At 44.7% G+C, this 12,508-nt stretch overlaps 1 pseudogene; it reads right to left on the reverse strand.

Moving 5' to 3' along the window:
* Nucleotides 1-5,209: 5,209 nt before the first annotated feature.
* LOC113878412 lies at nt 5,210-6,456 on the reverse strand (annotated as a pseudogene).
* Between the last annotated feature and the right edge of the window lie 6,052 nt (nt 6,457-12,508).

Consider the following 12,508-nt stretch of genomic DNA (forward strand, 5'->3'; position numbering starts at 1 on the left):
TTGAGAAGAAAGCCCAGTTTATGGAGGGGTGCTTGATCAATGCTAGCTACTGTTGTCAATCTTGAAAGGCAAAAATGGCTTAGTGGTTAAAGCACAGACTGGATTGGGTTGAAATCTTGACTCTACCATTTACTCACTGTGACTGTCAGTGAGTTATTCAACTTCTCTGGGCCTCAGTGTCTTCATGTATATAGGGCAGAGATAGTAATAATACCTAGCTTACAAGTTTTTTTTAAATTATTTATTTGGCATCATTGCGTCATGCAGGAACTTTCTGTGTGGCGCCAGAGCTTAGTTGCTTGGCAGCATATGGGATCTTAGTTCCCTGACCAGGAATCGAACTCAGATCCCCTGTATTGCAAGGTGGATCCCTAACCATTGGGCAACCAGGGAGGTCCCCCTTACAGGGTTTTTGAGGGTTGAATGAACCTGCCTTGCAAGGTTAGTTTCTACAGGTAGAATGCTTAGAACAGTTTTTGGTACACAGGAAGCACTCAGTAAATGTTAGCTGCACAAACAAGGACAAGTACATAGACTTCTCTGGGGCATAGAAGAGGAAGGAGCTGTCTAGCTGCCTGGAGGAGGGTAACAGAGCAACCCAAAAGTTACCACAAAGGAATTACTTAGAAGCCCAATCTCAGGGAGGAGTCAGGATTGTCCAGAGAGAGAGGAGCAGGTGAAAAGTGAGAAGGCATAGTGTGATAAAGAACAGGTGTTTACGTATTTGTGTCTGTGATTTAGGGGGACTGCAGGTGGAAAATAAGCCTGGAGAAGGAGGCAGAGCTCAACACTCCAGCAGCTTCACTACCTCTAGCAGTCCTGCCGTCCCAGGTGTTTCCCACTTCTGGACCTTGGCACTTGATGTTTCCTTTGCCCAGAACTCTTCTGTGGCTCTTGCTGTCTCCTACTTTATGCAGTGTAAACATCACATCTTCATAAAGGCCTTCTCTAACACCCATTCCTGCTCCCGGTACTCAACTGCAGCACCTTGGTTATTTCTTTCAAAATGAGTTCATGTTTACATAATCCATAATTGTATTGCTTACATGGTTGTTTATCTCTTTGTTTCCTCCACTAGAATATAAATTCTATGAGGTACAGACCAGGTCCCTCTGGTTTATCACCATACCTCCACTCTTAGCCAGCTAGCATGCAGCCTAGTGTATGGTCAGCACTCAGTAAATATTTGTTGAAAGAATGAATGACTAATGAAGGACCTGGCTTACTATGCTGAGGACTTTAGATTCTTCTTGCAGGTGTTCTGCATAGGAAGGACATGTTCAGATTGCTACTGTAGAATGATAACTAGGTGACATCATAGCAGGTGCATAGAAAGGGGATGAGATCAGAGATCAGCACTCCAGACGTGGTGGCCATTGGCCAAGTAGGAGATGATGAGCATCTATGAATAGACCAGATCAACAAAGCTCAGCATCCCTGAGCAAGTAGCAGGAAAGAACTAGTCAAATCAAAGCAGAGCACTGTTATTTATTGTTGTTGTTCAGTCGTGTCTGACTGTTTGCGACCCCATGGACTGCAGCGTGCCAGGGTCCCCTGTCTTTCACCATCTCCTGGAACCTGCTCAAATTCATGTCCATTGAGTCGGTGATGCCATCCAACCATCTCATCCTCTGTCATTCCCTTCTCTTCCTGCCTTTAGTCTTTCCCAGCCTCAGGGTCTTTTCTAATGAGTCAGCTCTTCACATCAGGTGGTCAATATCTGAGCTTCAGCTTCAACATCAGTCCTTCCAATGAATATTCAGGACTGATTTCCTTTAAGATTGACTGGTTTGATCTCCTTGCAGTCCAAGGGACTCTCAAGAGTCTTCAATACCACACTTCAAAAGCATCAATTCTTTGGTGCTCAGCCTTCTTTATGGTCCAACTCTCACATCCATACATGACTACTGGAAAAAGCATAGCTTTGACTATACAGACCTTTGTTGGCAAAGTAATGTCTCTGCTTTTTAATATGCTGTCTAGGTTGGTCATAGCTTTTCTTCCAAGGAGCAAGTGTCTTTTAATTTCATGGCTGCAGTCACCGTCTGCAGTGATTTTGGAGTCCAAGAAAATAAAGTCTCTCACTGTTTCCGTTGTTTCCCATCTATTTGCCATGAGGTGATGGAAGTGATGGGACCAGATGCCATGATCTTTGTTTTCTGAATGTTGAGTTTGAAGCCCGCTTTTTCACTCTCCTCTCTCACTTTCATCAAGAGGCTCTTTAGTTCCTCTTTGCATTCTGCCACAAGGGTAGTGCCATCTGCGTGTCTGAGGTTATTGATATTTCTCCCAGCAATCTTGATTCCAGCTTGTGCTTCATCTAGCCCAGCACTTCACAAGGTGTACTTTGCATAAAAGTTAAACAAGCAGGGTGACAAGTATTGTTATTTGATCCTTGTTTCAGAGTAGTACCTAGATGACTGACCTAAATGTTTATAGTGTAACAAAATAAAAGATAAATGGATGGGGAGCTTATAACAAAGGAGAAAAAAAGGAAAATGAGGAGTGAGATAAGTATAGAAAATGCTGGCTTTGAAGTCAGTCTGTTTGCTAGAAGTGGGCCACAGATTGTTTTGGTAGTTTTTTTTTCCCAACCAGTGTGGAAAGAGAGAGACACAATCAATTACATACATGATAAGTCCTTGTGATACATTGTAGTACAGCCATGCAATGGAGTACTACTGCTGCTGCTAAGTCACTTCAGTCGTGTCTGACTCTGTGTGACTCCATAGACAGCAGCCCACCAGGGTTCCCCGTCCATGGGATTCTCCAGGCAAGAACACTGGAGTGGGTTGCCATTTCCTTCTCCAATGCATGGAAGTGAAAAGTGAAAGCAAAGTCGCTCAGTCGTGTCCAACTCAGTGACCCCATGGACTGCAGCCCACCAGGCTCCTCCGTCCATGGGAGTACTACTCAGAATTAAAAATAAATTAAGTATTTATACATATATAAACAACTTGGATGAATCTCAAAAAAATTATGTTGAATGAAAGCAGCCAGACAAAAAAGGGTACAGGGTACAGACTGTGTGATTCCATTCCATATAAAATTCTTTGGCTCCTATTCCTGGGCCAGGTATTGGAGAAGATGGTTTTTCTGATGTCTCATGTACATTCTGGCCTCTAGGCCCCAGGCTGAGCACAGAGTGGTCTCGAATGGGCGTGTCCATCGCTGGAGAATCCAGCAGCTCACTCACTGCCAGTCACTCCTCTGCTTCCTGTTCCGGAATCAGATCCCCTTGCTGTGGCTTTCAGGCCCAGTGAGGTCAGAGGGAGCCTCCTGCTCAGTGCCGCCCCCACTGCACTCCCTCAGTCACTCTAATCCTCCCCCAACAGCCTTCCTTCCGTCTCCCAGACCCATCTCGCCCTTGCTGCTCTTGGGGCTTGTGTTCGTCCTTCAGCTTGGACAGCTCTTCCTTTTTATCCTATCATTCAGGTTTCAACTCAGGAGTCTGCTCCTCAGAGAGGTCTTCTCTGACCACATTGTCCTACCCACTGGAATACTCTGTTCTTGCCTTCAGCACATTTATTGATGGCTGAGCTTGCTGTGCTCACTCATTTTTCACCTCCTGTACATTGGAAGTCCAGGAGGTCAGAGACTGTGTTATCATGGTGTCCAGACTGATGCCTGGCACACAGTTGGTGTTCAGTGGGCATCTGCAGGCTGTAACACTCCCGCCCAGACCAAGTGGGTCAATGTCCAGGCTCACTGGAAGGCACTGTGGTACAGGAGACAATGGGCTCCAGTGCACAGCGTTGTCCCTCAGACCCCAGTGGACATCAGCAGGGCAGTGACCTGTTTGGTCACGTCTAAATGAAAAAATATTTTTGTGTGTTCCTCAATTAGGTAAAGACTTCTTAATTATGATACCACAAATGTAATCTGTAAAATAAAACATTGATAAATTGGAATTAATTACATTCTATCTGCCCAGGGACTTCCCTGGTAGTCCAGTGGCTAGGACTCTGCACTCCCAGTGTGGTGGGCCCAGGTTCAATCCTTGGTTAGGGAACTAGATCCCATAAGCCACAACTAAGACTCAGTGCAGCCAAATAAATATTTAAAAAAATAAAATCTATCTCCCAAACCCTCATATAGGAATATGATGATAACATACTTGCAAATCAGATTCTAAAATCATTAGATGGTTAAATCCTATTCTCCCTGGAAGTCTTTGGGGAATGTGGCCATTTAAAAAAAATTGACTAGCACTATATTTTTAAAACTTTGGGTAGCTATACCAACTCAGAGAGCTTGCCTGGGTTTTTCTCCAAACCTGCCTGATCATTTGTCTGATCTTGCTTCTTTTATTCATTCAGCAAATTTACTGAGTGCTTACTTACAGTCCTGGCGTGCTGCAGTCCACAGGGTCACAAAGAGTCAGACACGACTTAGCAACGGAACAACAATGTTCCAGGCATAGGTCAAAGCCCTGAGAACTCGATAATGAACAAGACAGATGGAGTTCCTGGTTCAGGGAGCTCAGTTTCTCGTAGGGAGGCAGATGACAAAACAAAACGATCTTTAACGTATTAGGTAGTGATGAGGGCTATGGAATAAAGCTAAGGTTAGAGAGAGATGCTGCTCTATTAGGTAGCACAATGGCCTCTGAAAAGGTGGGCGTTTGAGCAAACACCTGCTTAAGGTGAAAGAGCCTGTCACACAAGTAAGGCGCAGAGAGTGGAGAGTGGATTCTGGCAAAAACACAGCTGGAGAATGCTTGCGGAGGTCCAGGGATGCAAAGGAAGCTGTGACTGGAGCTCAGAGTGAGAGCGAGTGGCGAGAGGCCAGCCAGGGGTTGGGGAAGGTCTTATGTGGACTGGTTCATAGGCGACGGTGAAGAGTTTGGATTTTACCCTAATTTTGATGGGACGTCCCCTTGTCTGTCTTGCTCACTGCTATATCCCCAGGGCCATGGACAGGACCTGGCACATAGATAGCAGAGTTGTTTGTTTTTCCCAAATCCACCTGTAGATTTAAGCATCTCTGATCAAAATTATAACAGGATTTTATGGGGGACTTGAACAGCAAATCTAAAATTTTTAGGGTGACTTCCCCGGCAGTCTGTGGTTAAGATTCCTCCCTTCCACTGCAGGGGTGTGAGTTTGATCCCTGGCTGGGGAATACAGCGTGCCTTTGGAATGCCCCCCCCCAAAAAAAATTTTTTTTATATGGATGTGCAAAGGTCTGAGAACAGTCAAGACACTCCTGAAGAACCAAGATATCAAGCCTTTATTACATTTTAAAGTTATAATAAGACAGTGTGATCAGCTCAGGATCAGTAAAACAGACTAGAAGCACAAAGAAAAAGCCATGCATATAAAAAAGCCTAATATACATTCAGTAAAGAAGGGACTGTTGGAAAAAATGAAAATAAATCCCTGTTCAGTACCACACCAAAAACTAAATTATGGCCCAGATTTAGGCCTTAACCGTGAAAGGCAAAACTTTATATTTTTTACAAGGACATCTAGGCAAATATCTTCATGACCAAGGAAAAGAGCTTTGGTAGATCTTTCATAAATTCAACTACATTAAAACTGGGCACTTGAATTACTTCTAGTGAAACTGAGAAACTCAGTTTTATTTATTTATTTTTAACTAAAGAACATTTATTTGTTTTTCCCCAAGACTTTGTCTTGAGGACGTAACTAAACTGCGCCACCACTCCCCACCCCAATTTGAAGGAGGATTAGTACAGTGGATGTTATAAATTTATAAAGCAAGTATGAACAGTTTGAGGGACTGGAACCAACGTTAACTGACAAAAACCAACTTCCATCTAAATCATAGTAAAAATGTTTAAGTAATAAAAAGGGGGGGGAGGGGGCAAAGGCGGTTGCAGATTGAACAAGATCATCACATTTTATCTAATACATTCAATTCTGGCTAGGGTATACCAAAATGGAAACAGGATAAATATAATACAAAAGTTCCACTCCAGCACACTGCACACAGCTGTGTTCCAAGCCACCCCTATCCCCCTAATGCTTCCAGACTCAACTGTTTCCCAGCCTGTTGGGCCTGGTGATGAAGGAGCGCGTAGATCTTCTCTTTAATCCAATGTTTGTTATAAGGCTGGTATGTCTGGGTATCAGCTCTGTAAACAATGCAGCTGAGGTCTGCCAGGTCATCAATAAAATCAGACAACTGACTGATATCGTATGTTATAGAGGGGCTGTTGGAATTCATTTTCTTCAGATGTTCTTCATACATTTTACAAACACCTACCATATACTCATTCACAGATTCATAGCGTAAGTTCTGCCTTCTGGGCTCTTGGTAGGCTTGTGCTAGTAGGATGGTGTGAGACATTGCGCCAAAGTCTCCTGCTGCAGCCCAGAAACTCGGTTTTAAATTGTATTTAATTTTAATTGTTGTCACAAATGACTAGTGGCTGCCAAATTGATAGCACAGATCTAGAGTATATGGAGAAGGAAGTGGCAACCCACTCCAGTGTTCTTGCCTGGAGAATCCCAGGGACGGAGGAGCCTTGTGGGCTGCTATCTCTGGGGTCGCACAGAGTTGGACACGACTGAAGCGACTGAGCAGCAGCAGAGTATATGAAGAATATAGAAGAGGAAATAGGATGGGATAAACATAAAAAGCTGGGGTTTCCCAGGTGGCACTAGTGGTAAAGAACCTGCCTGCCAGTGCATGTAGATGTAAGAGACACAGCTTCGATCCCTGGGTCAGAAAGATCCCCTGGAAGGGAGCATGGCAACCCACTCCAGTATTCTTGCCTGGAGGATCCTGTGGACAGAGGAGTTTGGCGGGCTACAGTTGGGGTTGTGAAGAGTTGGACAGGACTGAAGTGACTGAGCATGTATGCAAACATAAAAAGTTGCTCAAGATGATCAAGAATAAACAAATTAAAACCATGGTGAGATACCACTTCATAACCTCCAGATGTGCAGGAATTAAAAAGTCAGACAATATCCACAGTGGTGAGAGTTTAAATTGGTACAACTCCTTTGGAAAACAAAATTGAGCAAGAATATTTCCTGGATCCAGCAATATCACTTTAGTTATTATAGAAGAAAAATTATCCTCAGTCTGGCCTGTGAATTTACATAATTCACAAACAGGTAGCATTCCTAATAACATATTTGAGCAATTTTATGATAGATTATAACCAAAATACCAAAATAAGATCTCTTCTGAGATAGTAGATACCCGTACTTTAATTCGAGTCTTAAGATTTTTTTTTTCTGGCTGCACCTCATGGCACATGGGATCTCAGTTCCCTGGTCAGGGGTTGAACCTGTGCCCCCTGCATTGGAATCTGGAAGTCTTAACCACTGCACCACCAGAGAAGTCCCCAAGAGTCTAAAGATCTTTTTATTTATTTATTTATTGAGTCTAAAGATCTTTAGTTAGATGTTTCTATTATACACAGTCTAACAGAGATTACTGTGGTGATGATTTGTAAGAAGTTGGTCTTCATCCTCATTGCTATCATAGAGCTCCTAAAACCCTGGGAATTTTCTAAGTGGTCAGAGTGATAAAAATTTCTTGTTATTCATAACGAACACCTTTCAACCTTCCAAGAGTTTGTGTTAACGAGGCGACTTTTGGAAAGGCCTTGAATTTGGGGGCTGTTTGTCAGAAGGTTGGAAGCTTAAGCCCTCCTCCCCCACCTTTAGGGAGGAGAGAAGAGCTTGAGGTTGAATCAGTCGTCAGTGGCCACTGATTTCATCAATCACGCCTACGTAGTGAAGCCTGCATAATGACTTACGGCAAAAAACCGTCACAATGCTGTAGTTATCCTCCAATTAAAATTAAAAACAAATCTCTAAAGTACGGGGTTTGGAGAGCCTGTGACGGTGAACAGTGGAGCTGGGACTAGTGGCAGTGAGAGTGGTCCCAGAGAGGAATGGAGGGTCTGTATCCCTTCCCACATTCGTGGCCCTGTGCGTCTGCTCCCGAGATACGTCCTCTGTGATAGACTGGGGATCTGGTGGGTAAACAGTTTTCCTGGTGTCTGTGAGCCGGTTGAACAAATCAGTCAAACTCCATGAGGAAGGAGGCCGTGGGCCTGGGTCAGAAGCACGGGTGACAGCCTGGACTTGGAATTGGTGTCTGGGAAAGGGGAGGTGAGGGGACAGTCTGGTGGGACTGAGCCTTTAACCTTTGGGATCTGATGGTGACTCCAGGCAGGTGGCATCAGATTTAGTTAAATTCTAGGACACCTAGCTGGTGTTGGAGGATTCCTTGGTAAAGGACCACCCCCTCCCCGACCCCCACCTTGTCTGTTAGAACCCTTTGTTTTTATAGCAAGACTGTAATAAAACCTTGGCATGTACTCAAATAATTAAGTTATCTGAAAAGATTTTTAAACACTATATCCTAGAGAATCGCTTGCACACCTGCCCCAGGGGATATGAACAAGATTGATCATAGTAGCATAGTAGCAACATCTAAACCTGTATCTTTGTCACCAGTGACATGGATATTGTGGGATGTTCATTCTGTGAATACTGTGCACCAGTGAACATGGATCAGCTCCCACTACACATGTACACAGGGATGATTCACAAAAGAACAGTCTCAGAAGAACGCATACAGTGCTATTTTACTTACATAAAATTCAAAACCAAGCAGGACTAAACACCATCTAAATACATGTACCTTGTTTGTTGTTGTTTAGTCACTAAGTCGCATCTGACTCTTCAGCAACCACATGGACTGTAGCCCGCCAGGCTCCTCTAGCCATAGGATTTCCCAGACAAGGATACTGGAGTGGGTTGCCATTTCCTCCTCCAGGGGCTCTTCCCAACCCAGGGATCGAACCTGCATCTCCTGCACTACAGGCGAATTATTTACCTCTGAGCCACCTGGGAAGCCCATTTAGATGTACATACACAGGTGATAGGGCTTCCCTCATAGCTCAGTCAGTAAAGAATCTGCCTGCAATACAGGAAACCCAGGTTTGATCCCTGGGTCAGGAAGGTCCCCTGGAGAAGGAAATGGCAACCCCCTCCAGTATTCTTGCCTGCTGAATACCATGGACAGAGGAGCCTGGCAGGCTACAGTCCTTGGGGTCGCAAGAGTCAGACATGACTGAACCACCACCACACGTGATTAGATAAGCAGCAGAGTCAGGGTGGTGGTTACTTCTTAGAGAGCAGGGAGGAGGATGTTGGGAATATTATAAAAATGGACAAAAGCTCCATTCGTTAATCTAGTTGGACATTCTTTTTATTAATGTAATTTGACCTGTACATATATATTCCGTAGTTACTGTAACAATGAGGAGCTGCAGCTCGCAGGCACTGGGACCACTGCCATGAGGAAGCTCTGCCCCCTGGCACTCTGGGGTGGGACTGCCAGCAAGTGTGGGTGCAGGTGCCAGCGTGGAGCTCCTGTCCTCGGAGCAGGTCCTCTGGTGCCAGGCCCTGGGACTGCTGCAGCTCAGCCTGTTTACCTGGAAACAGCTGGGCTGTATTTGTGGAGGGTATTTATGAGCAGCAAGGTATGCCCACCACACCCCTGGGCAGTGGAGGGCTGCCTGCCCCCTACCCAACACGGGATGTTCTCGGGACTGCGGGGCCCTGAGAGGTGTCTGGGCGGGGGGCTTTGGTACCGTGTGAAACCCAATCAGTTAAGAAAGGAGCAGCTTCTTCCTTGGAAAAAAGACCATGCAAAACAAAAAAGCTTAAGGAGCTAAAAAAAAAAATCACTCTTGCTGCTGTGAGGGAGTAGGAGGGGAGGTAGGAGACTTGAACGCAGGGAGCTCATTTGGGAGGGGCATTAGCTGGGGTTCCTGTGAGCGCAGTGGGTGTGGGAGGAAGTTTCAGGCAACCAAGGTCATTGCCCTTCCCTCTGGCATGAGCCCTCCCGCCTGCTAGCTGTGTGAGCACGAGTTATCTACACCCTCAATTTCCACATCAGGAGAATGTGGACACTCACTGTGCCTGCCTGAGTACCCTCAGACACAGTATGTGAAACACCTGTTGGTGCTGTGCCTGGTGCTCAGGACCACCGACCATGTAGAATTGCCCAGAGAGAGGGTAACTCAGGAGCAGTCAGTCAGCTTGCCAGGTCCTATACCTGCCAGCTTGAGTCTGCCCAGAACGGAGACTTCATGTTCTGATCGGCACAGAAGTTAATCCTCAGAAACAGAATCCTCGCAAATCCTCAGAAAACAGAAGTTACCGTTGGCATGTCCGTAGGAGGGAGGAGAAATTGATATAAATAGCAGCAGGGACAGCAACAAGCCTGTCACAGGACCAGAGAGATTTGGGTACTCCTCCTGTGGTTGAGAGGGACAGTGAGGCTGGCCCACCCTAACGTCTGCTAGGTGCTTTCTGCACCTGCAGGTAGTCGGAAAGTTTGCAGGTAGCCTCAAGCCTGCCCGTGGGTACAAAATGATGCCTCTAAGAGTGGGCACTAACCCCCCTGAGGCTGTGCCTGCCTGGTCTGTGTGTCACAGGGACTCCTGCCCTCTGGTGGCAGGTGTGGGTTCTGCACACTCCAAGGAGCTGAATCAGCCTAGGCTGTACAGTCCATGGGGCTTCCCAGGTGGCGCTAGTGGTAACAAACCCGCCTGCCAACGCAAGAAACAGACGCCAGGCCAGTTCAATCCCTGGGTTGGGGAGATCCCCTGGAGAAGGGCATGGCAACCTACTCCAGTATTCTTGCCTAGAGAATCCCATGGGCAGAGGGGTCTGGTGGGCTACAGCCCATACTGTTGCCCAGAGTCGGACATGACTGAAGTGACTTAGCAAGCAAGCAAGCAATACAGTCCATGGGGTGACAAGAGTTGGCCATGACTTATCAACTAAACAACAAAAACAACCTTCAGTCTCAAGCACAAACTGTATCAGAAAAGCATGCTTGCCTTTGGAGGGCAATATCATTTACTCTCTTATGCATCTATATTTCTAGCAATTCTGGCCAAAATCATGGGAACTTATGCTTTAGAAAAAAGCAAATCGAATACACTCTTCTATTTTCAGATTCCCTTTTCCTAAAATCCTGTGCAGATTTGCCAAGGGTTTTCATGTTTTTCTTTTAAAGTTGAGTGTTCCCTGTTGTCTTTATGCCAGCACATTATACTCTGGGTCTATCCACATCCTGAGTCACCAGAGACCTCGTTATGTTGATTTTAGGGGCTGGACTAGAACCAAAAGATGCCCACTTAAATTTCATTTATTTATTATTTATTTGGCTGCGCCAGGTCTTAACTGCATATGGTACTTGGGATCTTCCATCTTAGTTGTGACACGTGGAATCTAGTTCCCTGACCAGAGATCGAACTCAGGTCCACTGCATTAGGAGCTTGGCATCTTAGCCACTTGGTCACCAGGGAAGTCATGTGTGTATATAATGGCTAAAAGTAGCCATTATCTTCCAGTTCTGGAGGTCAGAGGTCCAATGCAGATCTTACTGGATAAAATCAAGGTGTCAGTCAGGCTGTGTTCCTTTTTATTTTGGCCGCACCACGTGGCATTTGGGATCTTAGTTTCCTGACCAGGGATCTAACCTGTGCCCCTTGCATTGGGAGTACAGAGTCTTAACCACTGGACCACCAGGAAAGTTCCTACATTTCTTTAAAGAAATTTTTAAAATTGAAGTATATAGTTGATTTACAATGTTGTGTTAGTTTTTGTTGTACAATGAAATGATTCAGTTATGTATATATCCTTTTTTGTATTCTTTTCCATTATGGTTTATCACAAGATCCTGGATACAGTTCCCTGTGCTACACAGTAGGACCTTGTTTATGCATCCTATATCAATAGTTTACCTCTGCCAGTCCCAAACTCCCAGTCCTCTCCTCCCCGCTCCCCTTCTCCTTGGCAACCACAAGTCTGTTCTCTATGTGGGTCTGTTTCCGTTTTGTAGATATATTTTAGATTTTACATATAAGTGATATCATATGGTATTTGTCTTTCTCTTTCTGACTTACTTCACATAGTATGATAATCTCTAGTTGCATATATTTTAAATATATATGTCTGGCCTAGAACTCACATCCAGACATAAAGAAGTCTTATATATCAAACAAGCCAACGTAGTGCCTATCAACAGGCACTTTAGAGAGATGTCCAAGTGGTCAATAAGCACATGAAAACGTTTTTCAACATCACTGCTTGTCAAAGACATGCATACACAAAAAAAACAACCCGACCAGAAAGGCTAAATTTGAAAAGACTGACAATACCAAATGTTGTGGGGGTATAGCATACCCGTGACTCTCATACACGGGTGGAGTATAAAATGGTGTGGTCTTTGGAAAGCTCTTTAGTAGTTCTTGGAAGAGCATACTGCTAATCTATGACCCAGCAATTTCACTCCTAAGTATATACCGAAATGAGTTCACAGACAGACTTTTCACAAATGTAAATAACAGCTTTATTCATAATAGCCCCCAAGCTGGAAACAACCTGAGGAGAATCCACCAACAGGAGAATAAATTGTGATGTATTCATGTCAAATATTACACAACAGCAAATAAAATCATGATACACAAAACAACATGGATGATTTTCAAAAACATTAT

The sequence above is a fragment of the Bos indicus x Bos taurus genome, chromosome 19 (genome assembly GCF_003369695.1).
Source record: "Bos indicus x Bos taurus breed Angus x Brahman F1 hybrid chromosome 19, Bos_hybrid_MaternalHap_v2.0, whole genome shotgun sequence".
Taxonomy (NCBI): Eukaryota; Metazoa; Chordata; class Mammalia; order Artiodactyla; family Bovidae; genus Bos; species Bos indicus x Bos taurus.